The sequence below is a fragment of the Sinohyriopsis cumingii genome, chromosome 17 (assembly GCF_028554795.1).
Source record: "Sinohyriopsis cumingii isolate HCF-2022 chromosome 17, ASM2855479v2, whole genome shotgun sequence".
Classification (NCBI taxonomy): Eukaryota; Metazoa; Mollusca; class Bivalvia; order Unionida; family Unionidae; genus Sinohyriopsis; species Sinohyriopsis cumingii.
The window spans coordinates 92,153,450-92,170,475 of NC_142977.1; the positions used below are offsets into that span (position 1 = coordinate 92,153,450).

General features: G+C 37.0%; 1 protein-coding gene across 3 annotated transcripts in view; it reads left to right on the forward strand.

Moving 5' to 3' along the window:
* Positions 1 to 1,942: 1,942 nt before the first annotated feature.
* LOC149779427 (solute carrier family 28 member 3-like) overlaps positions 1,943 to 17,026 on the forward strand; it is a 135,482-nt gene continuing 120,398 nt past the window's right edge. For all 3 annotated transcript variants that reach the window (XM_089940085.1, XM_089940086.1, XM_089940087.1), the window contains exon 1: positions 1,943 to 2,511. The gene's annotated coding sequence lies outside the window, so the exon portion shown is untranslated. The remainder of the gene's footprint in view (positions 2,512 to 17,026) is intronic.

Genomic DNA, 17,026 nt, shown 5'->3' on the forward strand with positions numbered 1-17,026 from the left:
ATCTATAACAACAGAATTACATAACAATACCAATATAATTATATAATCTATAACAATAGAAATACACATCAATACTAATATAATTATGTAATCCATAACAATATAATTACATAATCTATAACGATATGATTACATAATCTATAACAATAGAATTACATAATAATACCAATATAATTATATAATCTATAACAATAGAATTACTTAATCTATAATGATATGATTACATAATCTAAAACAATAGAATTACACAAAATACCAATATAATTATGTAATCTATAACGATAGAATTACATAATCTATCACAATAGAATCACTGCTTCCAATGAACGTATATTTGTCTAGCGCACTAACTCTCATGGATAATCTAAATATCCGTTTATTTTTGCAGAAATTGAGTAGGATGTGACTATTTGAATTAGACGGCTTTACACCCTGTGATGCACGTGTAAAATATCATCAGGTTCGCAATCCGAGTAAACTTGCATTGAATCATAGTCCGTTACATAATCGGTTGCACATTCCTTTCCCGTATTCATCTGATGGCAAATTATGTACGCACATGTATCATTTCTTTCGTTGTAGAATTTACATATGTCATTTAATATTCTATAGAAAGTATGAATTAGCCATTGGCTTCCAGCGTCAGTCTTGTATTGTGGCATATAAACATCTCAATCAATCTTTGGCTGTCTAAATGAACACTGTGATACGTTGAAATATATACAGCTTATTCGATTACTAATCGTTTACTTGGCTGTCTACATGAACAGCTTAATCGATTGATGGCTGTCTACATGAACCTTGTGGTAGAATGTAACATTAACAGCTCAGTCATTGACTGTCTACATGAACATGTGGCAACAATGTAATATAAACAGCTGAATCGATTGATGGCTTTCTACGTGAACCTTATGGCAGAATGTAACATTAACAGCTCAATCATTGGCTGTCTTCGTGAATATGTGGCCACAATGTAATATAAACAGCTTAATCGATTACTGGCTGTCAACATAAACCTTTGGTAAAATGCAACACAAACAGCTTGCTGTTTACATTAACCTTGCGGCAACAATGTAATATAAGATATCAGTCATTAGATTCCTTCATGAACCTTTTGATTCATAGATTGTAGGTAATGTTCTATATTCTCATCACTAATTTTCCCACAATACAAGGTTTTACAAGTTTTTAATATTTTTAAAGCTTTTTGGTTTCTCTGAATCCGTCTATAAATGTATTGCCGCTCGATAAACAAAATAACATTCGATGAAATAAATGATCTTTGCACATATAGCACGCATAACACTTGTGTATAGGCCTACATAAGTGTGATTTAATAAAGGTAATGATGTTGACGTACATATGTCGGAGATGGATAAACAATTCTGCTTCTGAGCAAAGAGCATATTATAAAATCCGGGAGCTCTTAAAGTTCTCTCTGAATGATATCAAGGGTACTCTCTGCTTGCTATCAAGGGTACTGTCTGATTGATATAAAGGATACTCTGATTGATATCGTGAGTACTCCCTGATATCAATGGTACTCTCTGATTGATATAAAGAGTACTCTCTGATTGATATAATCACCGACCTGTAAATGTTCTCTGTCTTAGCATACAAATGTAAGGTGGTTTCATAGTTTTAACGATGGTCGCCAATCCATGGAAGACAATCCTCGTCCAGGAAGACTGTTATCTGCGATTGGTGAGCGGAAAGTGGCTGTTATAAAGGGGAAGGTTGCTGAAGATGATCAATACACAGCTGAAGATATATCTTATATGACCAGCATGATTTCGTTTAGGCCTGGCCCTATGATGTGTGAGGCCCAAGGAAGCAAAAGCGAAGAGCGGGGCACTACGCAAAACAATTTCATTATGGAGTTGATTTCCTGAAAGCGCGGGGCCAAGGCGGCTGCCTCGTTCGCCTTGCCCTAGGGTCGGGTCTGATTTCTTCAACTGTTGAAGCTCCGAAACGTTTGTGCCCGATGTACTCCGCAGTTATTGACGGTTCATCAATACCAGACTTTAGATGGAAATCGCCAAACAGGTACTACTTAACTATGAAAATGTGGCCAGATACATTTGAATGTGATTGTCACAGATGATGAAATATGGGTCTGATTATCTGAACCCGACTCAAGAGGAACTAATACAGTCTGGATCGGAGAAAATGAGCAAAGACCAAAAAGCGCTTGACGTAGTCGGACTGTCAAGAGTCTTTTTTATTCATCATTTATCGATGCAAACAGCCCGGTTATCCTGGTGTCTATTCCTGACTATATTAGTGTCACTTGACATTTGTCTGTTTACAAAGTATAGCCAAAAGTTGTGGAACACTACCGAATCACCTGTCCGCGTACCGGTACTTAAGGTATCCGTCTAATCCATGCAGCGGAGTGAGTATATGTAATCTATTGGCCGCTATCTGACATCGTACCTACACATGAAATAACAAGAAAAAACAAAGTTTTATTGGACAGGCTGTGAAACTTGACGAATTATATTCTGCAAGGTAAGACTGATTTATTTTCCCATACATGTTAAATATCATTGCAGGTGCCGTCGTCACTGATGATTTATTGTTTTTCACAGGATATATATGACCCATTATGACACTGAGAAAATTCACATAGGGGCCCCTGTAGGGTACAATTTAGCACCTGACGTTTGCCATGAGATAACCGTTGTTAAGGGCTTTTGGTCATACACAATTCAGTACAGATGGTGGGAGATAGTACGATGGTTTTGAAGAAAAGGCTATAAAGTTTGGTAATAGTGATGTCCTGTTTTCTTTAACAAAGTATCATTTAACAGTGGTGACTTTGTGAAAGAATAACTTACAAGAAAAGTATGTCATGCCTTTCTGTCGACCAACACTGTGTGCATCATTATTGAGTTTGCATACAACGCAATAAAAGTGTCACTGACACTTATCAATAATCCACTTAGCTTCAAGGAGAAGATGGTTTTGTTTAAAACGTTGAGAAATTTAACCTAAGTTTTTCTGCACACACTGCTTGCAAATGAAAGACACTTTAGTCAGTCTACCTGGAATGTAGAGCGTAATAAAAGGTATGGGCGCATTATCGACCATAAATAGCATTTTACGTGGACCACAGTGACACAACTGTACATGTATGTTTGCAATCACAGAGACGAAATTAATGCCATATTTTTATTTTAATAATCTCTGTTCATATGTATTTATGTGTACACTTATGTCTATATCGAAGTAACTGTCTGTATTCAGTTTGAATTTTGTAATGCAGCTTTAACAAATACACCATAAAATGATCGCTAATCTCTCTTTTAAGATTAAGTATGCAAGGTTTCAGGACTATCACTATACTCCACTATCTCATGTTCTCCCTCACGCACAGAGTTAGCTCATGCTCAATGACATGCTCGTTCAGACATGATATGCTTACCTTTATGTAACCATCTAAAATGTATAGATCTTTTTCAGATACTATTTTTAGCTGGCCAAACCTATCCCATAGCCGCATCCGGTACGGTCATATGACGTAGGGCAACTCGAATGACCTACACTTCTTACATGAATAGAACATTTGTCATTATAGATCGCCGCAGATAGTAGTAAACAATAATATGGCAGCCCACAAGTATTAGAGTTGAAATGTACATTTTCATCAAGTATTTTTAACAATAAATGAGTATATATTGTTTTATGTTACTGCATTGTGACTCTCGTCTTAACTACGCCCTCCCCCCATGACTGCATGGTAATGAATAATCCGAAAATAAACAAGTTAATTTGTCCAACTAACAGAGCAAACAATGAACGCTAAAGGCGGCACGTCACATATTAAGTAGATTCCTCAAAGATTTGCAATTTAGTTGGTAAATTAAATGGGAATGAATGTGAATCCCAAAACTGTTTATGATACGTTGGATTGGCTACGGAATTTACTCTCTCTCTCTCTCTCCTTAGTTTGCTAACTCTATGAAAAAATATGGATAATAATGATGAGTTAACTCATCCTGCAATACATTTGCAATTGCCAGTTGCTACAGTACTCTCAGCTATGAGTAACTCGTGTGGCTTCTCGGATTGGGCTTGGGATCTGATTACATTGGCATTGATGATGCTGTGTTCACCTGTATGCATCCATCCACTATGAAATTAATTATATGCAACAAAGATATTTGTAATTTCTCGTGTTTTCGCGATTTTATAGTCTTGAAGAGTCATCTAAATACACGTAGATTTGTACAAATTGTAATTCTGGTCACATTGGAAAATCGTGCACCCACTACGTTCCTTTCAGAAATGGATCATCCAACTTTGTAAGTCCTATCCCAGGAACACGGACAAGGTAGGACCAATTCCGGGGGACCACAACGGTCAGGGTGTCCACCGTTGTTTCAATTTGTGATTCATTGGGGCCTACTGGATAATTTTTCCTAGGGCCCACAAATGCTGTCCACTGCTCTGGTCCTCTCTGATGCTTTTTGTACTCATATCTACTTTTCTGTTTTAGGCAGGTTACTGAACTATTCACTAATGATTTTTAAACACTTTTTCTAGGAAGGGTGTGCAGATGTCAAAACTTTACAAATTTGTTTGAAACTTTCTTCACGAACATACACTATGTTAAGGACAATCGCTTAAAATTTCCGTATGCGTTAAATATTGGAGTGGAAAAACCCAGATTCGACTTCCTGGAAAAGGTCTATACAGACCATAACTCAGCATTTTTATTATCATGTTGAATTTAACTGGGCGTACAACAATATTGGTAAATGTTTTCAGCGATGCGTTTCATCCTATCAACTGATATGGTGGTCATCTAATCCTGGCACCATCATGTTGTTTTGCCTTCTCATATCTTGATACACCCAATTCCCTTATGTTTTCACTATATTTGTCATTATGCCGACCACTAGAGGCATTAAACCGCCTGTTTAGAGTCTTTCGGAAGCACCCCATATGTTTGTGAATAACTACGCTGAATCACACTACAAACTTACTTACCCAAAGTCTTCAAATGGCACATACAAAAACAACCACTATTTAATACTAATGCAAAGAAAGTCAATCAAACAATGTGTAAACATTCCACCGTATAAGAACACAAGGACATGTCACGTGTCCAACTCAGCCTTTCTGACTATATTATGCTACACTTCGTTTGGAAATCACGATTAGTGGCAATCATAATATCCAACAGATATGACGAAACGACCTTCTTGTAAAGTAATGCAATTTCTTATTTATCTTTCTGGACCAATTCTTACTTAAAGTTTTTCTTCTCTAAAATCACACACTTTGCGTTGTGGGAAATTCCCTCTCACACTCTATCAGAAACACATCCTGCAGCTACAATGGTTCCCACTACTGCAAACAAAATAAATATCTGTACCGTTTGCAAAAATATAATGAACATTTGCAAAAGTTTTCATTATCTTTAAATGGGTATTAAGCGGGAACGATTAATAATACTGGACGGTATCAAGTTTTGTGGATTAATGTTTACCGAGATATATCATGTGAATATAGAGGGGTAAAAGTGAAAATTAAAAAATTGGAATAACTAAGTTTGTAGTATAAATTTCACATGTTTCGGAATTTTCTTCGCAATTAATAGTAACGATAACAGAGGTACTTTTTATATGGACACTTTGATAGTCATCGTTTTACGACATCCGTGTTATTATAATATGAATCTTAGTCATGAGACTGTAATAACTGAAAGGTCAAAGCTAAGCGTGTATGAGTTTTTTTGTGCATATAATTCGGTCGACTGGAAGCCCAGACACAATGCAGGATCAAACTAAAAATCATATAGACGCATAATCTGTTTGATTTCTATTATCAGATATGTCTTTAGAATAGAGACCGGCAAATAGGTCACCGCCCTTTTTATTGCTCCTAGTTTACATTTCATGTGCTAAGGAGCTTATCGACAATGAAAATTTCAAGGATAATACCTGTCTATGTGTGTGTGTGTGTGTGTGTGTGATTTAGATTTTTAACGTAGCTTTAACAATTTTTCAGTCATATCGCTACGATGTCTGCATTGTGACAGTTTATAGTGATGGCTTGCACTGGGGCATCACGACGCAGATATGTAGCATCATGTCCCACCCAGTCACATTATCCTGACACCAGGCCGACCAGTCATAACACTAACCTCCTAAGGCTGAGCGCCAAGCGAGGCAGCTCTTAATACTATTTTTGTAAGTCTTTGGTATGACTCAGCCGGGGTTCAAACCCGCGACCTCCCGCATCCGAGGTGGACGCTCTAACCACTAGGCCACCGGAGCGGTTTTGCGGGAGATACGTTACTGAGTATGTAAACTTTTGAATAAAACAAATTCGATAAAGATGTTACATTTTGTTGCAGCTTTTCCACTTCATTTATTTGAACAAGAGTACTGTCGTTTACTAAATCGTAAATCTAATTAAAGTCTTTACAAACAACACACATTTGGCACATTTATCGCTACGAACCGGTAATAAATCCAGACCATTGACATTAATTGGTCAGTCTTTAATTTATAACTTGACAGATTAAATTAGACATGACTAACATTTTATAGGGGCGCGAACATAAAATGAAATTTTGGATGAGTCACAAGCTGATGAAGATCACTGAGAGAGAGAGAGAGAGAGTCAGAGAGACAGACAGACAGACAGAAACACAGAGAGAGGCGGGGGGAATCTACTCCTCTGCCTCTGCTTTTGTTCATGTCTATTTTTAACCATGTCGGCTGAGAATAAACAAAAACATAACAGTATAATTATGTTTTCTTAACTGGTAATTAAACCTGCAACTTTTCAAAATCAAAAAGTTCATGTATCTTTAAAATAAAGCAAGACTGTGTTTCAAACATGCTTTTAGATTGTGTGAAATATGTTACACTTTATTTTGCGATTCAAAAATGACTCAGTGAATAATGTTACAAGATACATTACTCTGTACAAATCTGGGGCCCCGAGTGGCCGAGTGGTGTAAAGCGCTCTCCGTTACGGATCACTGCCATCTCACCTCTGTCTGCGTGGGTTCGAGACTCGGATTCGGCTAATGTGGGTATGTGAAAAAGCTTGCCTGTAGCTTCTCTGGGTCGGTGGTTCTTTCCAGGGTTTTCCCGGGTTCTTCCTCCACCATTAATACTGGCCGCCATGTATATCGTGTGCTGAAAAATGGCGTTAAACCCTACAACAACAACAACAACTGTACAAATCTCTAGAACAGTTTGTACAACATGCATTACTCTGTACAAATCTCTAGAACAGTTTGTACAAGATACATTACTCAGTACAAATCTCTAGAACAGTGTGTACAAGATACATTACTCTGTACGAATCTCTAGAACAGTTTCTACAAGATGCATTAAGATCTTAAATAAAACCACATCAATCAATAAACGATAATCACATGCAAGAAGCAGAACAATGGATATAGGGTAAGTGTGGTGATAAAGTTTAGGCTTTTTCAAATATCCTTTTTTGTAGCTAGGTCTCACCAGATATACTGTCCTTAAATTTGAAATTTGCTATTACAAAAATTATGCAGTAAACACGTAAAATGAATCAGCTTTTAAATGATGCCAAAGTTGACTTAGGGATATACGAGAATTTTTATAAGAAAAGCATAAAATGGAGTAACGGATGAATACATCTATTCAACAGTCGCATCACGATGGGGAGTTGATTTAGTTCAATAACATTTTTACTCTTGTTTACTCTTAAATACTGACCTTGAATTTCAAATGCGCTTTCTTAAATGTGGTCCAGTCTACTGCGTCAATATTTAGTTTTTAAATGACAACAAATATAACTTAACTGAAGTGGTCATGAAGAAATGTATCGAATATAGCAATAGGAATGGATTATACAGCTGTATTTTGCATATAGTGGCTGACTTTTTATATTTTGGTAGAGCTTTGATTTAGTCATCACCGTATAGCCAGCATTGTGCTGACGTGCCATTAAATGTCTACCATCACCATCACGACTACTACTACTATGGCTGCTACTTCTGCTCCCACTACCTTTTCGCCGATAATCCATACAGACTCCACTTAAATTTAATTTAAACTTTCCTACATTGTTATGCAGTCTGTCTACAATTTGTTTAGCTTTTAAATGATATAAAATGTGATCCGTTTAAATAGAATAAGTACATAGTCATTGGTACGAATTTGACCATGTAAACAGAAACGCGCTTCTGAGTTCTTTATGAGATGATCTATCGATGTTGTTCTTGTTGGTCTCATTGCCATTGTTCAGCACATTATAGGCTATACATGGCAGCCATTATATTCGGTGAAGGAAGAACCCAGAATGACCCCTTGAAGAACCTTCGACCCTGGCAATCATTCTCACAAACATACGTTGGTCTAGCCGGGACTCGAACTCACGCGGACAGGAGTGAAATGTGTGGCTGATTTGTAAAGGCGAACGGTTTAGACCAGCAGCAGAGAGGGTGAACAGACCATAGAATTCCGACAAAATAAATAAAACAAACAAATAAATCATCTCGTAGAAAGGTCCAGATTTTACAAATGAACTTTCCTTGAGATGTTTATTTTTGCAATAACCGATTGTGCTAATAAAACCTCAGTTTGAAATAGTAGCTGAAAAAATAAAGTACTCTACGTGTTTATTTATTTCTTGTTTATTTTTTTGACGACCAACGTTGGTAGGTACCCTCTCTGCTGCTATTAATTTACCACCATACCAAGTTTGATGAATATTTTTCAACTCGTTCTCGCTGTTGTTTTTCCTCATCTGAATCATCTTCATCTGAATCTTCGGAATTTGTTCTATGTTTCAAGTAATATTCAAGTTCTGATGGTGGTTTTTCTACTTTGGGATTTATGTTTTTTCTGTGTTTATAATATATCATCAAACTTCTGTATTCCTCTTCTGCTGATATTAATTAAATTATTATGTTATAATAAAATGGTACATCCAGAATCTCATACTGCAAGAACAGCACGAGAACGATTAGAAATAATTAAAAAATTTCTTCCTGTCAGAGACTCATTTAGAAAAAACTTGCAAGCGCAGCAAGAAGCACAAGTTGAGTATGAAGAGGACACTAAAAAACTGTTTAAACCCGTCACTACAGCTACTGAGAAAGCTGCGGCGGCTGCTGAAAAAACTATATGGGGAGATATTGCGGAGGAAGATGAGAGGAGGAAAAAGGGTATTTTTCCGGTATTAGAAAAAACAGCAAAAAGAACCAAACAGACAAAGAAGATTTTACGAGACCTTCCAACTGACATAGCCGCAGCTCAACCTCCACCTGTTGATGAGGAAATACTTGAAGGTATTGGAGAACTTCGTGCTGAAGTCGCCGATGTGAGAAAAAAACTTGCATCTGAACCCAAAACAGCAGAAGAGAGCTTAAGATTAATTGCAAGATTTAACGAAGGAGTTGTTGAGGAAATTAGAAATATTGAAAAAGAGAGATTACCTGAGATGATATCAAAAAATATATCTAATAAATCTAGTATTTTAAAACCCGGTCATGAAAAAACAAATGATGATAATTTCATTAAATGGATATATCGCGTATATTACAATAAAAAACAAGCTAGAGGTCAAGAATTTAAAAGACTTAAAGAAGAAGTAAAAAGACTTTATAGAGAGAGACGGGAACAACCAGAACAAGGAGAGTCCTCCCAGTATCAGCTTCCTCCACCTCTGCAACAAATAGAACAACAACAATCTTCTTCGTCACAGCAAAGGTTGATGTCGGAAATTAAAAAGGCTAAAGAGTCACTTAAATCGCCCTCCTCGAAGAAAATTCCTTCACCTTTACGTAAAATTTCTGCACCGAAAATGACATTTACACCGACAGATTCACCACCTGGATCACTCCCGGTCACCACTGAAGTACTTACTCCGGTAATGCAACCACCAGTATTTAAAACATCTCAAGATGAACCTAAAACAGGATCTGGTTTATGTCCTGATAATATCATCAATGACGTATCACGGTTAGAAGTTCTCATAGGAGGAAAACGTGCCGGAAATAATTCACCAGAAATAATTAATGAAGCAGCTGATATTTGTCGGCGACTATTTCAAGGTGGTATCATGGATATTGGCGTTTACCGAGAACTTATTGATGAGCTCGTTGATGACTAGTTGTTAGATAAATGGTAAATAAAATAAGATGATTGTGCATGATAATCATCGTAAACCCACACAGGTTAGAGCGGTAAACTCACGATTACCAATCTATGAAGCAATTTACGGAAATGGACTTGGTGATGTCATCCGAGGATTATTCACGAGGATAGCTCCCAAAGTAGCACCTGTTGCAAAACAATTATCGATGAAGGCTATTGATATTGTTCGTGATAAAGCTCCTGGAGCAATTGTCAATGTTGCTGGTAAGGCGTTCTCGGCGATCAAAGAAAGATTATCACGATTATTGCGACGAAAACAACAACCACCGGTGAAACTGGCAAGTACTGAGGTGATGCCTGCAGACGTAAGTAAAATAATAAATCAGGCTGCAAATCAAAAACTAGCGGCGATTTCTGAAGAAGCGAAAAAAAATATAACAGCAAATTTAATAGCAGGAAGTGGTCTTCGTCGACGATGATCATCATTTGAAAAAATGATAATTATAATAAAAATGTTCAGGCGCGAATCAGACCCAGCATTTGATATGGAGGCACCTGTCCTTAAGTACGAGTCAGTACGTGATTATCAATTTTATTCTTATGACGCAAGACTACCAAATCAGCGGGGGAGAATCGAATTACAGGTTCATGATACAAGTAGATATTTCTTGCCCGCTGAGGCGTTTATTGAAGTAGAAGGTACACTTGTAACGAATGTTGATGCTAATACGGCATATGCTGCTAATTTGCGTGTTGGTTTTGTCAACAACGGGATCATGGCATTATTTAGTGGCGCCACATACATGATTGATGGAAAAAATATTGAATCAATTCAGAATGATGTCGACGTTGCTACAACAATAATTGGTCTGGCGAGATATTCTGACGACTTTACAAGATCAGCTGGTCCAACAATGATGTTTGCTAAGGATATCACCGATAACGCTAATCATATCAGGTATACTAAAATACTGACACCGCAAGTTACTGCAGTTAATCCACAACCAGTTGACTTTGAACACGAAACCAGACCAGCTGCTGATTTTGATATTGTAAAAGGTGATAGCATGACTTTCAACTTAGGATTTGCAACACGCCAAGCATCGCTGTCGGGAGATAGTAGAAATTTTTCGTGTGCAATTCCATTATCTCACATCTTTGGATTTTGCAGAAATGTTAGAAAAGTCATCTTTGGAGCTAAACACACAATTGTGCTCGTAAGAAAAAGTGATGATAATGATGCAATCTGGCGAGGTGGTGGTATTGCCGATGGTAAAGTAAATATATCAAAACTTTCATTGTGGATGCCAGTAATGACTCCATCTATTACTGAGGAACAAAAATTACTATCTTTTATGGATCAAGGCGGTAAATCATTGCTATCATGGTTAACAGTAACCACAGATGCTGCTCAAAGCAATATTAATGGTTTATTTACATGGCATATAGCATCACAACAGGGTGTTTCTGCACCACGACATATTTTTATTGCACTACAAAATATTAACCGGATAAATAATCAACAACAATCACATATGGTATTTGATAACCTTGGAGTTAGTGAAGTATCCTTACGGATAAATGGACATCAAGAACCATCCGAGGATATATTATTAAATTATACACAAAATCATGTAGCGCGCGCATATCATCGTTTAATGTCATTCATGGGACGTGATCAAAATATAGATACTGGTTTGCAAATATCACAACTAGATTTTACAGGTCTATATCCGATTTATTATTTTTCATTAGAACATCTTGATTTATCCAAACAATCTGTTGTTGATGTACACTTTCGAGCTCGTGTTACTAACCCACCAGGTGGTGGTGCCTTTTACAGAGCGATCGCGGTCATACTTAGCGACAAGGCCATGTTACTTGAAGGTGGCAGTGGTCGAATGAGGGTCGTTGATGCACCGGTGGAAAATCTTTAATCGTGTTATTTAGAAAAATATATTTTATATAAAAATGTCGTATAGTCATGTTAATGTTACTCTGACCCCGGGTCAGGTAAAAAAGCTTCAATCAAAAACCGCCAACAAATGCGGAACTAAAATATCACTAAAACGAGATCAGATTGGTGGTGGTCCAAACAAATTATCGTTGACAAATAATCAGATTAAACATTTCAATAAAGCCCTAGAATCAAAAACTGGAGTTCAATTCCATCTCTCCCCGAGCGCCATCAAAGACATGGTTAAAACGGGTGGTATATTCCCACTATTTGCGGCCATTCCGGCATTACTAGCTGCGGCTGCTCCAGCCATAGCAAAGGCGGCCGCGTTAGGTGCTGTTGGAACAGCCGCTGGAATGGCACTAAAGAAAGCAACAGGGCAGGGATACAAAAAAAAGGGACGCGGTCTAAGATTACCGGGATCTCGTTGGGGGAGAGGCCTAAGGCTTCCAGGGTCATTTCGTTAAACGTTCCATCATCAAATTTTGATTTACTTGATGCTGCTAAAAAATTAAAAATATCTGCCTTTAGAGGTGTTTTTATGCGAGATCAATTACCGAAACAACCAAACAAACTAGAAACAGGTATTATTAATCTTGACAAACGTTCCGGACCTGGTACTCATTGGGTATCATACGCGGTTGATCCGCGTGGAATTGTTTATTTTGATTCGTACGGGTTAGCTCCACCTGTTGAATTTATCAAGTATGTCGCACCACTCCATGCAACTAGAGGTTCCAAAGTTTGGTATTCAACGCTACCCACACAAACAATGACAGATCCGCCAATATGCGGCCGTGAAGTAATTAATGTACTCGACGCTATATCAAAATCATCCAGGCCGCCACATAAAGTCGTGCACGATTATACAAGCAACCGATATGTTGCGCGTAAAGCATTTTAAACAACGGATCTTATTATAATGGTTGACATTTACGGAAGATCTTCTACTAGTAAGAAAATAAAATCCGACGTTGATCTGTCAAAGTATGCGACTAAAGATGACCTCGCTGATATTATGAACCTGGCTGGAGTTGATCCAGATGAAGTTGTTATTTTTCAAGATCGATATGGTAAACTAAAAACCAGCAATATCAAATGGAATGATATAGTCCGGCGAGTACTTGGTGCAGTTACAGATAATATTCCCGTGTTTACTGAGAGCGGCAAAATCAGAGATTCAAGTATGTCACTTAAAACCATCAGAGATGAAATTGCAAAAAGTGTTGCTAATCGTATGAAAAACACCGGTGACACAATGATGGGTGAACTCAGCATGAACGGAAATAAAATAGTAGTTTTAGCGGATCCAACATCTGACGAAGATGCAGCAACAAAAAAATACGTTGATGTCAACTATGGCACCGTAGACGGTAAATTATCCACGTTACGGGCCGAATATGATGTTCACGTAACCGGCTTTTTAAGGCTTCGAAGAAATTTTCAAAAGACCGATGATGCCATGAGTAAGTTCTTTGGAACTCCTTCCGTCATTGACATGAAACTCGTTGATATCAAAAATAACCTAGACACGATCAAACAAAGACAGCAAAACATCGTAGCGGGAATTCCTGAGATTGTCAATAAAACAAATTTGATTAAAATTCCAGCTGCAATAACTCCCGGGCATATCACAAACATCGTATGCACGGTATCATCGGGATTTGCAACATGGTCGCAGCAAAATAATACTATCAAATATACCGCAACAGTCACTGGCGTGTACAGGTTATCTGTGTTTTCCGCCGCTAAGTTTGAAATATTTACAACGTTTCCATGGCGTCATTCCACCGACAGGTTTTCCGGGGTTGTATCTGTTGTATTAAATAGCGGAACCGAAGAAATATTTATTCTGGAAGCAGATGATAAGGAATTAACCTCAACATCCTTCTGGTGGTGTTTGGAATTTGTAGCTGAAACACCTCAATTGGTTACGGCATAAAAATATATATGGACGGTGCGCAATACAGATACAATCAAGCGCGTGAATGGCAGGCTGCGCTAAAAGATCAAGTTGATCAATATACAGTAAAAGTAAAAAGATATCGACGACGATTGGTTATCGTTGATGTGATTGTTTATTCAGTATCCGCTGTTGTTGCTGGAACCGGTGTAATATTATCAGCGTTGACAACGATGGCACCAGTAGTTGTAACTGTTTGTATTTCAGCAGCAACAACTATTGCAGGTGTGCTTGGTATCATCACAAAAAAAATATGTACTTGTACGAACGAAAAGTTATCCGATTACAAAATAAAATTACATACAGCGACGGCAGCATACTCGAAATTATCCTCGTTGTTATCAGCGAGTCTCAGTGATGGAATTATATCTGATTTCGAATTTTCAATGATGACCAAAATATACGATGAAGGTATTAAAGATACAAGTATCAATAATGACAGAATTACTCCAGCAGATCGTGACCAACACAACTCCGCCAAAGATAACGATGATCTCGGTAAGTTCAACTAATCCTGAATTTAGTGTTAATTTTCCTACTGCAATTCCAGTAAAAGAAATAGCACTTGCACAATTACGAGTATATTACAGCTGGCCAAATATCAGATCAAAATCATTTAATGGTACACCAGCAAATAATTCGCTTGTATTTACTAACAACAACAAACCCGATGGAACACCTGACTGGGTTGTTGTTGGAATACCAACCGGCAGTTACCAGATTGAAGAGATCGGTGAGGAATTTGCGCGTAGAATAAAATCAATAACGGGAAAGGAATCAAAAATATCAATAAACGTTCACGAGCCGACGTTGTCCTCGACGGTTGAAATAAACTCGCCTGATTATGCAGTTGATATTTATCAATCTTCAATCAGATCCGTGCTAGGATGGCCTGAAATATCACCACCGATAACACCGATACCACCAGAACCGAAAAAGTCTGATTATGTCACGGATAGACAATCATATCATGAAATTAATCCATCATACGGGGAACACCTACGTATTATAAAAAACTCATCAATGCTTCACAATTTTGTCTTCTTCAGTGGAATTGAGGCATGGTTTTTTCATAATCCGGGAGAAATAGGACCTCATTGGGGTTTTCATCGAGAAACGATTATTAGATATTTTCAGGAAATCAATCAAGAATGTAAAAAACAACTAGATCAACTGAATCAATATTTTAACGAACATATTTTTGACATATCAGCGTCATCACATGAAAAAATCATCACGCGTGTGGAAATATTAAATCAGCTTATATCAGATATGGAATATATTAATAACCGAATAGTTCAGGAGATGCTTATTATTTTAGAATCACCTGAAAATTCTGATGCAAAAGCATGGTTAGAAAAATATAAATTAACAGAAGCCGATGTACCAAATTATAAATTTCCCGGGTATAGTGTAACCGAGTTAAGAAAATCTGTTAGTGATGTCATCGACGAGTTTTTTTCTAAACTACTCGATGCATGGAGAAAATTAATTCCACCTCCAACTGTTCTTAGACATGATAATGATCCACATGGCGGCGGAAGACACGTATCCCCGCGGATCGTTAATATAACACCGACGGTCGCGGTCAATCTGGTTTGTGACGTAATCGATGGCAGCTATCAAATAGATCTCGGAAGATCAAATCAAGCTCAACAAGGATACATCCTGTACACGTTCACACCACAAGTTCCCCCTGGAAATTTAATCGTGCAAGAACCAACTAATCCCGTGTATTTGCGGTGTCACAATAATATGTTAACACGAATCAATTTTAAACTCACAGACCACCTTAATCGCTTGATTGACATACGTGAAGAAGAGCTTATAATAAATCTGTATGTAAAGTCCTAGGACTTTTGTCTTAAGGACTTCCGTCTTAAGGATTTATCGTAGATCTTTATGTGGAGGGTTTTTACACACGAGGATTTCTTAACAGTTAGAAGAACATTTGTAACGGAGATCAGAATCAAATTCGATCAACTTAAAAAAATATTTTATTATTACTGGCACAAATTTGTGTTTGGTACAAATTAATCGGCCTAGGCAACTAAGGCCTAGGCAACTAAGGCCTAGGCAACTAAAAAAGCTAGTCGATGAAAGTAAAATTAAAATTTTTATCACAAAAAAAAAATAATATTTATTAAATTTCCTGATTTTACAAATTACTTGATTTTGACTACCAACTACCCCGTCAGAAACATAAAAATGCACGAACTACTTGATTTTGACTACCAACTACCCCGTCAGAAACATAAAAATGCACGAACTACTTGATTTTGACTACCAACTACCCCGTCAGAAACATAAAAATGCACGAACTACTTGATTTTGACTACCAACTACCCCGTCAGAAACATAAAAATGCACGAACTACTTGATTTTGACTACCAACTACCCCGTCAAAATCAAGAAAGTTCTAACCTTGTCAAATTGTTCCTAACAAATTTTATTTATTATAAATTAATTTTATTTATTAATAATATTATTTTTACTGAGATTTTTATTTTTTTTTTACTAAAATACAACGAAATTGCTCAATTTTCCTGATTTTGACTACCAACTACCCCGTCAGAAATCAAGTAATTCGTGCATTTTTCTTTGATTTTGACTACCAACTACCCCGTCAGAATCAAGTAATTTGTGCATTTTTCTTGATTTTAGTAAAAAAAAATAAATCCTCAGTAAAAATAAAATTTATAATAAATAAAATTTATAATAAATAAAATTTATTAGGAACAAATTTGACAAGGTTAGAACTTTCTTGATTTTGACTACCAATATACGTGGTCAGCGTTGACTTGGACCCCAGTTACCAAAACTTTCATTTTCATTATCATCAGTAACGAGGTTACCTTGGATCGTTTCACCAACGAAGTTACCTTGGATCGTTTCATGATCTGACATTATTTTTCTTAATTGTCTTATGCGAGTACTAATCGTTTTCTTTGCCTCATACTCGTGAGATAATAACGACTTAATTCTTTCTACGGCGGT